We start from the raw sequence: 10,501 nt of genomic DNA on the forward strand, positions 1-10,501 counted from the left end.
GGCCCTTTCCTTGACTATGTACAGAATATGTAAAGTATATAACCCCCGGTATCTAAGAGGTAGGGCCTGTATAACCCATACGTTAGGCTTGTAAGCAGCCATCATTAAAAACATCAGTGTAATGTGACTGTTTTAATCGGGGACTCAGAAGTTGTCTAAGTTTGACGTGTAGCCATGCAAAGCAAAACATCTGACATCACAGGATTGATTGTAGATGATTTGTCGGCCTTATGAATAACCCCCTCACCCAAAGCACTAACAAAATGCTAATTGTGGTCTAAAGCATTTAATTATTTGCCCTTTAGAGTTGGGTTAGATTCTTCAGTCAATATCACTGGTTGGTTGAATTCTACTATGATAGTCTTAAACTGTCCTTAAAAGCGAGGCAATAGATGCGCAGCATTTATTCCCCTTGATTGTACATTAACAAGGATTTTATTGTACAAAATATAGATGTTTCTTTTTACAAAAATGAATATATCGTTTGAAATGATTTATTTTTTATCTGCTCATGAACCTACAGTATGGTTAGTCCATCTAAATGTGATGTTCTGTGTGTTCATGTGTATCATATACTGTACATTTACATCAAACGACTTTCCAAATCAAAGTAACCGTGTCTATAAAGTATATGATGTAGGCGGAAGTGTTAACCCATGTAGCCTATAAGTTAATATAGTGCATATCTGAAGAAGTATGCTTGTTGGAAGCACTTACTGTACGTTTCCCTCACTGTAGATGAGCTCAGCCTCATTCTTTGACCCTGATTCACAAAGTATTACAGCCAAGGTGAGCTTTGCACTGTTTTTGATACCAAATGTATAATATGGCTCTACCTGCAGTGTTAAATTCTTCAGTTTTTTAAGTGATTGATTGAGAGGTTGATTGACTGAATTCATGAATTCATTTGATACATGATTTTACAATATGCCAACAAAGCTACAGCATTGTTACTAGCAGAATAACACAATTATGGCACATGACTTATTCCCATTGTCAATTATGTGACAGGCAGGCCGACAGAAAACAAGCTTACTGATGTAATCAACAGCAAATATACCCATCATGTGAAAAAGAGATATTATCCACAACAGTGCAACTTTATGGTCCAACAGCCATGACATTCTCAGTGTTTTGCCCCAGAGCTGTTTTCAATTGTCTATTCAAATCCTCTAAAGTAAAAATAGATCTGATTTCATGTGGCAGTTTGAAATAGCAGTTTCATTTTTTTTTATTTTTAAACGGTGTAAACACTTTGTGAATCAGGGCGTCATTGCTTTTTTGTGTTCTGGAAAAAATGGATGACTTTGCATATTATGGACCAACCTTTCCTGCCAAGACTTTTCCCCCCACACTGTCATTTCCTAGAGACCAAGTGCAATATGATGCGTGACGATAGCAGGAAAGCACCTTCACACCACAGTCAAAATACTGCATATTCTCCTAATTTCCACTTCCATTAGATCAAACTTATTTCCACACCTCACTAAGTTACGCTGTACAAATTATTTTGTGCAAACCAAACCTTTGCCGTCACACAAGAATGTAAGCATGACAAGAAAGGTGTCATTTTCCAGCGTGGGAGGACAGCTTCCTCACCAGTACGCTGTCCATCAAAAGATGTTTACATTTTGGCATTAGAGAACTGTTATCATAGTGTCACCACAGAGTTATCATATTCAGCGGTGGTCGGTGCATCTGCTGCATATGTAGTTATGTACATACAGAGAGCTATATTTATCGTTTGCACTGGTTTAATTAGCAAGTGCACTTTATCAATGATCTTGAAACAACCTCCGCTAGCTTTACAAACTCCAAACAATCATTCTGTCTGTGTTTTTTTTGTGTGTTCTTACATGCACTGTGTAAAGAAAGTGTTCTAGTAAAGGAAAAATCCACCCTAAAACACTTTTACACTGTTAAACAGCTGTTGGTGATGTACCTTGTGTATCCGAGTCCATTCTGTTGCTCGGTGGTGCGTTTTTCTTGTTTTTGTGGATAACTGGCCAAACATAGACAATGTGATGTCATGTTGAGATATTTCCAGCGCAGCTACAATTGAGTTTGATAGCAAAACATCAGTGGTAAACGTCAGGTTTTGGTGTCAGTCCCTCAGAATCAAAGAGCGAGGGCTTCTTTCTAGAGCCGACATTGTGCACGAAGAGACGTTCAACAATCATACAGGAGAAATCCATAGATAAGAATGGCGATGACGCGACTAAAAGGCCACGCCTACAAAGTGCAGTACAAGTGCGAAATGCTATTCATTTTCTATGGGCAAAACAATAAATCGACATTTTCTGTGGCTGCTTTTTCTGTGTTCTATTAATTTATGTGTATAAGATGTAAATAATTGGTCGTTACCTTTTCATGGTTGTCAAACAACAGCAAGTTCATTAAAATGTGTTTTCATGAAGTCTCAAAATGCTAGAATGACTGCTGTCTTGAACAGAAGTTTGCACTGAAGTTTGCTAGCTTGTTAGCATTTTGTGACTTCGAGAAAAAAAACATTTTAATGATGATGCAGCTCTTTGATAACTGTGAAAAGGTAACGACACATTATTTACACCATATACATTTCACATAAATGATCAGAATACAGAAAAATCAACCACAGAAAATGTTGATTTTGCTTGTACCGCACTCTGTGGATGTGGCCCATTTGAAACGCCATATCTATTGTAGAAGAGGAGAGAAACCAATTTCTCCACCCACAGTAGCAGAAAATAGACCAGAATGCAATGCGGCCACAAGACATGCTGCGTTTTGAGTAAGGGGCATGACTACAATCGTAGACGTCCCAATGTTCACGAACTAGTTGACTTGATCCCACTTGACCCACCTTTGATCGAAACATAAGAAAATCACCAGCTGAAGTAAAAGTTGAACGAACACCAGAACCGATGACATCTAACAGTGTCAGAGCGTCCGAGAGTGGATTTTTCCTTTACGTGTCCCCGCTCTTGTTGTTAAAACTTGACCTCGGCTGTCCGTCCCGGGCCCGTCTCTTGTTGTCTTTCGAAGTGCGCCGTCTGTCTCCGAGTACGAGCGGTGACACCTCAAAGTGCTCTTTTCTGTGCGGAAGTCCTCTGTGTGTCTTCCAGTGTTTGCCGTGTGGCCCTGCATGGTAAGCAGAGTGTCACTGTGATTGACTCTAATCAAATGGGCCCCTTTAGGACACAGGGATCGCTCTCCAAAGCCACTAAGCGCGCTGCGTAAGCAATCTGTGGGAGCTGCCACGCATCACGCATCATTTCTCCGCTCCCCCGACGCACACACCCACACACACACACTCATACATGGATGTGGCTTTAGCTTGTTTGCTTTTCCCCAATAGGGCCGTGTCTGTTTACCCAGAGGGGTCGCTGAGAATCGATGAGGGAGGGAGAAATGTTTGTTGCGTTGAGATCGGCCTCTTCAAGGGCAAACGCAGGTCTGGTTTGTTGATATGTAACGGGGTTTTATTGTGTTATAAGATGGGTGGCTGTCCTATGAAAGGCTTCATTTGAAAGAACAGTAGTATTCAGAAACCCTTGTGCTTGTATTTCTGTTTTGTTCGACCCCACTCATGTAGAGTACAAGGTGTTGTTATTTTGTCTTTGACACTGTTAATCGTGCATTTTCTGTCATTAAGGAGAGTGAATTCATAAGGAATGCTGGAATTCGTTTGTCTTTATGTTTGACCCGCTACCATAGAGCTAATAGATCCTTGCAAGTGTTTTCAACCCTCAAAAATATCTGACTTGAACCTTTTTGTATTTGATTGCCCTTTACCGTACTGAGAGTGGTATTCCTGTTAGTGTGTAGAGTGTATGTGTGTGTGAAGGAAGGTGCGTACTGTGTGTGTATGCTACAATTTCAAAGGCTCCGAGGCAGCTTTTCTGTCATGTGTGTGAAATGAGATTTACTTAGATTATTTTATCATTGTCTGCTCTTCTTGGAGTATTGTGCTGGAATATGACACAATTCCAAATGTTTGAAGTGAATGTAAAAAAAAAAAAAAAAGTCTGACTTCACTGTGAGGAACATGTATTTATTTGATTCTGCGTTTATTTTGCTAAATGTATAACATGTAAAGTACAGTAAATAGTACTTCATCTGTGCCAATACTACTCTAATATTTTTCTATGTTGCTGACTGTATGTATTCCTCAGTAGCTTGTGTCCCATGTAAAAATATAAATATATATAGCATAGTATTATGATAACAAATAACTGTATGATGTTACAATAAAAAGATGTTTCTTTTGCATAATTGTTTTGTTTGCTGTTTGTGTTTAATTAGCCTACTCTCAGTTTGCTGTCAGCTTCAAAACATGTTTAAATGTGATGGCATTAGGCTTCGACAGATAAGGATTTCTGAGGGCCGATACTGATACCAATATTTTTTGGATTGAAGATGCCGATAGCCAGTATTTGGTGCTGATAACTGTAAAAAAAATTTAAAGTAGTCAGTGTTTATCTCAAAATGTTATTCTTGTCGGTGTGGAAAAGCATCTGAAACATTTAGATCTACATTTAGGTCTTCTAGTGATACAAAAACTCTCTATTGAAACCCAGGATGATAATAATACTAATACCAATAATAATGCTACTAATAATACTAATACTATTGCTGCTACTACTACTAGTTATAAAACATATTCCTGCATACTTGTGTGGAATCTGATCAAAATGTCAAATTAGAATCAATCAGGTTAAGGGCTTCCAACAACCAGTGTAGCAATGATCAATTCCACAATAAATATGTAATCAAATCAAACTGCATCATATCCATCATATCAGAGGTGGACGACATTGACTGGTGGGGAATATTAGATTTAATTAAATTACTTTGTCTGTTTCCAGAAATTTGTCTTATGTAAAAGTGCCATAGACCATTAGAAAACATAAAAACATACAAATATACATAACAAAGATCCAGATGCAACAGCCATGACATTCATCCCAGTGCATGGCATGCTCCAGCTGAGGTGCATGAATGAAAGGATGCCGTCCCTTTGTCCCCCTTCCCCACTCCCCATCCACTAGTCCTTCAGTCTTCCTCCCTGCCTATTCAGAAGTGTGATGGACTGTGGCACAAATGAGTTTTTGAGTCTGTTTACTTTGCAGACTGGGAGACTGAGCCGCCGGCCCGATGGCAGTAGCTCAAACTCCTTGTGGAGGACATGAGATGAGTCCAGTGAGATCTTATCAGCCAATCTCAGTTCTGGAGGTTCTGATAGACCGGTACGCCTATGGTTTTAGAGGCCCATTGTCAACATGCGTGTCACCTTGGCTTTTGAATGTACAGTCACACTGCTGTTTCACATGGACGTGTGGTACTGAATAACACTCAGAGGTGTGGAACAGAACTCTGTGCAGAAAGTACATACGCTGCTGTACGTTAGCACAAAGTCTAGATTAGCAGAGCAGCTGAGGGCATGAGGGCATATCTGGCATCATGAGGGCATATCTGGCATCATGAGGGTATATCTGGCATCATGAGGGCATATCTGGCATCATGAGGACATCTGGTATCATGAGGACAAATCTGACATCATGAGGGTATATCTGGCATCTTGAGGGTATATCTGACATCATGAGGACATATCTGGTATCATGAGGGGATATCTGACATCATGAGGGTATATCTGGCATCATGAGGGTATATCTGGCATCATGAGGACATATCTGGCATCATGAGGATATATCTGGTATCATGAGGACATATCTGGCATCATGAGGATATATCTGGTATCATGAGGACATATCTGACATCATGAGGGTATATCTGGCGTCATGAGGACATCTGGTATGTATCATGAGGACAAATTTGACATCATGAGGGCATGACATCATGAGGGCATGACATCATGAGGACATATCTGGTATCATGAGGGCATATCTGACATCATGAGGACATCTGGTATCATGAGGACATATCTGACATCATCAGGGCATATCTGACATCATGAGGACATATCTGGTATCATGAGGTAATATCTGGCATCATGAGGGTATAGCTGACATAATGAGGCCATATCTGGGAGCCCCGGATATTTATAGGTGTCTCCACCTGCTTGATGGAATTGTTGTGGATGGTGACAGGTGGACGGTCAGCAACTCCCTGAGGGTCAAAGATCACTTTCTCTGTCTTGGTCCAGAGGTGGGGACTCGAGTCACAATTTGAATTGCTTGAGACTTGACTTGATGCATGAAGAGAATACTTGAGACTTGACTTCTGGTGGTTTCTGGTGAAACTTTGACTTGTACTTTGATGACTTGAAAAGGTTTTTAAAGTATGGACAAAAGTGTCTTGTGTGTGTAAATGACTTAGATTGAAAGGGAAGGGAAGAGCAGTGTGTGTTACTAACCTTTGCTGACTGTATTCTGTCTGTCCAATATCGGCCCGCAACACCTGCAAACCAATACATCGGTCTAAGCCTAGATGCCATCTTGTCCATGTCTAAGTCCCTAAACTGTGCTTGTGTGCTGTGCTGATATGCGGCTGGTTCCAGCAGCCTAGTCCAGCCTCCCGGAGCCAAAGTCCACAGAGGCAGATTTGTCACGGCCTTTAACTTCTGTCTCTGTATATTCTATTAACGAGCCCTGTTGTGGGACAACAATGACTCACCATTAGTATTGTCCGTCTGTGACACACGCAGTAAACGAATCATAGCAGCAATCCCCCGCTGACCCTCCATTTCAGTTGCATCAATTCATGACTTCCAGGTTTGGGATACCCCGAAGCCATAAATCCAGGCCGCTACAATCCATAGTCAATTTGATTTCGGGGTGTTCTTTCCCATTCCACCGTCCATTTGTCACTGCATGTTGAACTCATGATCCAACTGAGGCTAGTTGGAGTCCCTCTACTACCCTTTTTTTCCTCTTTCTTCCCTTCCTCGAATCAATAGAGCTCATTTCTCCAGCCCACCCCCTAAAGAAACCACCCTCAGTCACAGAAAACTGATGAGGGAACTATGCTCACACATAGTAATGCATTTGATTTGCTGCAAGTTAACAACAATCAGTCGGTCACATTCACTTATCATCAAATACAATGAAATCATAACAAATAAAAGCCACGCTCTTGTTTACAGCTCTGGTCTCACGCAAAAACATCCCCTCCGAGACCCATCTCATTCTGCATGTGTCGTTTCTCCTTGGCCATAAAGTGGAGGAAAAATGATTTTGTCATTAAATCCATCACTCTGAGTTGATTGAAGCGGTGTTCATTCCATTGTTTGCCTTGTGAAGGAGGGAAATCATTAGTCCCAGAGTGATACTTTGAGCAGGCGTCGTCAATAAGCAAGCCGCCAGTGGGAGTAATTATGGCTGCATGTATCTGTCGGTGCTGGAAGGTAATAAGATCTCACATGGTCTCATTATCTCCCATGACACTGATGAGGAGGATTTCACACCTAAATCGCACAAAGACGAAGGAGCGAAAATTCTGCAAATGCCGGGCTCCAAGTATTGGTTTGAATGATGGCATCGCTCGTCTTTCTGTCTTTGATGTGTTTTCATCTGGAGGTTTACGAACTGCCACAGGGGGAAACCAGACTGCTACAGATCTTACTGCCTACCCATGTTAGCACAGTTTGTTCAGAGAATGACTCTTTGAAAGCAACCAAGAACAATACAACCACGGCTCAGAAAATACCTACAGCAAGGGCAGGGAAGAGTAGAGTCATCCTCATTAACGGTGCAATGAGTAAGATTTTTATTGGCCCATAGAACACAATGACCATAATCTATCTGCTGTTGATCAATACCAATGACTCAACTGTTACTTCACCAGGTGCTGAGATGTCTGGCTTTCAAAACTCACTTTCTGTCCCACACTCCGTTCTGGAACAAAAACTCCCCGCGGCCACTGGAATTTCAATATTTCAAGAGAACAGCAGATTTGAACCTGCGATGGCGTTAAGATGCCAAATCTGCTGCTGCTGCTGCAGCTGCAGGGGCAATGGAAGGGAGACTGATTTTGATGAACTCCCACAAAGTTTCTTTACACCCAAGCGAGCGTTGTTCTGTGGTGGTGATTATGGCTCTGGACCAGGAAATGTGCCCTTATCCCCTAGAAAGCCACCTGGGTGCTCAGGGTGCTATATGTTTACCATCTTTCCTGACTCATTCTCTCTAGATTTTTACATCTTGACATCCCAGGTTCAAGTCTTTGTTCTTTTTGGCTGCGGATGATGCTTGGTTATGGTCACAAATACTGACTGAACTGTCCTAGAGCTTGGAATTAGAGCTGAACAATTAACCGAAAACAAAAAAGTAAGCAAACTCGCAATATGAACTTCAAAAATGAATTTCTAAACAAGGTGTTTTAGTGTAATCTTTGGTCCATGAAGTACAATATTGGTGAAAATCTTTCATCATACTCAAACTCAGTAAATCACACTGACATCTATTTTTTTCTTTTTTTAACAAAATCACTTTTCTTTAAACAATTTTAAAGTTCTAAAAAAAATTATGACAAGAAAAAGCTTTTGTTGATTTTTTGTCAATATCTTTCAGCTCTACTTGGAATGGAATATGAATAACATGTGGAAGTCTTCATTCACACTCAGCAGATGTGTGGCATCACACACACACACACACACACACCCTATCCTAGATACAGACATATAAAAAGAATACTGTATTTTTGTATTTTTTTCTGAAGAAAGCCTAATAATGAAGCCACAGCAAAAGTTGAATCAGGACGACTGCTTTTCCCACACTGTCATTTCTGGCTTCTTTTATTTTGATTTAACCAATCAGATCTCACCGTGTGTTCCGGGAACCAATCGTCATGCTGCTGCCAGCATTACATAAAAAGTTTACCGGTCACCTGCAAGAAGAAGTCCATCTCTGCAGTCTTCTCACCAGCAGCAGCATCTAAACTCCATCACAGGGAAATATACCCCCATGAAGATAATTTCATGATGGTGTCTAACGCCTTTCCTGTAAATTCTAGACTCTCCTGTAAATTCAATTATGCAATAAAACTTTAATTAGTCTCTCTTAATTGAAATAAGATTCACTCAGCTTGCATCCCTGGTGATAATCAGCAGTAGATGGAAGCAAATCTCTCATACATGTATCAGTAAGAGCTCACATATCGTGCAATATAAAACCTCATTTCATATTCTCCCATTATTTCCCCCCATGCCGTTGATTTCCAGTCATGACGCGTCTCTCCAGCAGATGGCGCTACAGCCCTCTGTTCCCGCCCGTCATGTGAGACAGACTGTGGTTATTATTAAATGATTTAGCAATGAAGCCATTTTGTCAGTAATATGAGTAACAGTATTACACAATACCCTTCGCCAGCCTGTTCACATTATACCGTGATAGATTGTGCTCTTAGTGTGCCGTGTTTGGGCAGATCCTGTTTGTGCACATTTGCAGAAGTGGAATGATGAGCTGCAGAGAGCGTGCGCGTGTGTGTGTGCGTGTGTGTGTGCGTGCTGAAAGCAGGCTTACAGGTATCTCTATCTGTAGCCGGTGAGGTGATGTAAGCCTATAGGTCAGACACATCTCTAATGAGGAGTGCAGCGCGAACGCCTCGGTACAGTGCAGAGCTATGGGCCGCGGTATTGATCCAGAGACATTTAACATTTACTGTAGCATCCTCGCTGGCAATAAAGTGTCAGGATGCCTCCTATCCTCCTAAGGAGTTAGAGAACACTTCCGATTCCTCCAAAGCTACACTAAAGAGGCTGGAAAACATATAATCCGTTGCAGCTTTTTTGGAAACCCCAGTTCAGTGAGTGCTGGCTGAAGTTTCATTTCGCCACAATCCGTCTCCCCTCTCAAGGTGACCAACCCTTTCCTGGTGCTCGGTAATAACAAGCCGACTTCCAAAGTGATTCCGGCAACACCCGCCAATTTTCGCCACTTTCGCCGGGTGGAACGTACTCCAACAGACACGTCCATATCATTTCTCCTTTGGGGTGGGCTGTAACCGTAGAGGTCAGTGAATTGGGAAACCAGATATATCTGTGTGGGGGGATGAGAGGGCGAGAGAGAGAGAGAGAGAGAGAGAGAGTGAGAGAGAGAGAGAGAGAGAGAGAGAGAGAGACCTATTTCTTACAAGCAATAAGTGTAACATTACAGTTTCACATAGCATCTAATACGATACTACTTTTTACACACACACACACACAGCTGGATCTAGCCAAACATGCCTATTGGGTGACAATGAGCTAGATTTTTCATGTGACATTGCACAGTTCTTTTCACCCTCATCATCCATGTAATATGCCAATACTATAATGACACCAGAACATGACCTTCACATTTACTCATTATAGCTCCCTGCATTGTTAATGATGTGTTGTTTCCTACATAGCACAGCAACTGTATCTCCCTCAAAGCCTCAGGGAGACAGAATGAGCGACAGTGTGAGACAGAGGGAAAAAAAAAAAAAAACTTCAGGGAATTTTGCCAGCTTGTTTGGTTTATTGGTGTTAAAGATGTAAAAATGTTTTCATTTTGTCACTGAAAAGTGGCTGGAGGCTGTG

The sequence above is a fragment of the Centroberyx gerrardi genome, chromosome 19 (genome assembly GCF_048128805.1).
Source record: "Centroberyx gerrardi isolate f3 chromosome 19, fCenGer3.hap1.cur.20231027, whole genome shotgun sequence".
Taxonomy (NCBI): domain Eukaryota; kingdom Metazoa; phylum Chordata; class Actinopteri; order Beryciformes; family Berycidae; genus Centroberyx; species Centroberyx gerrardi.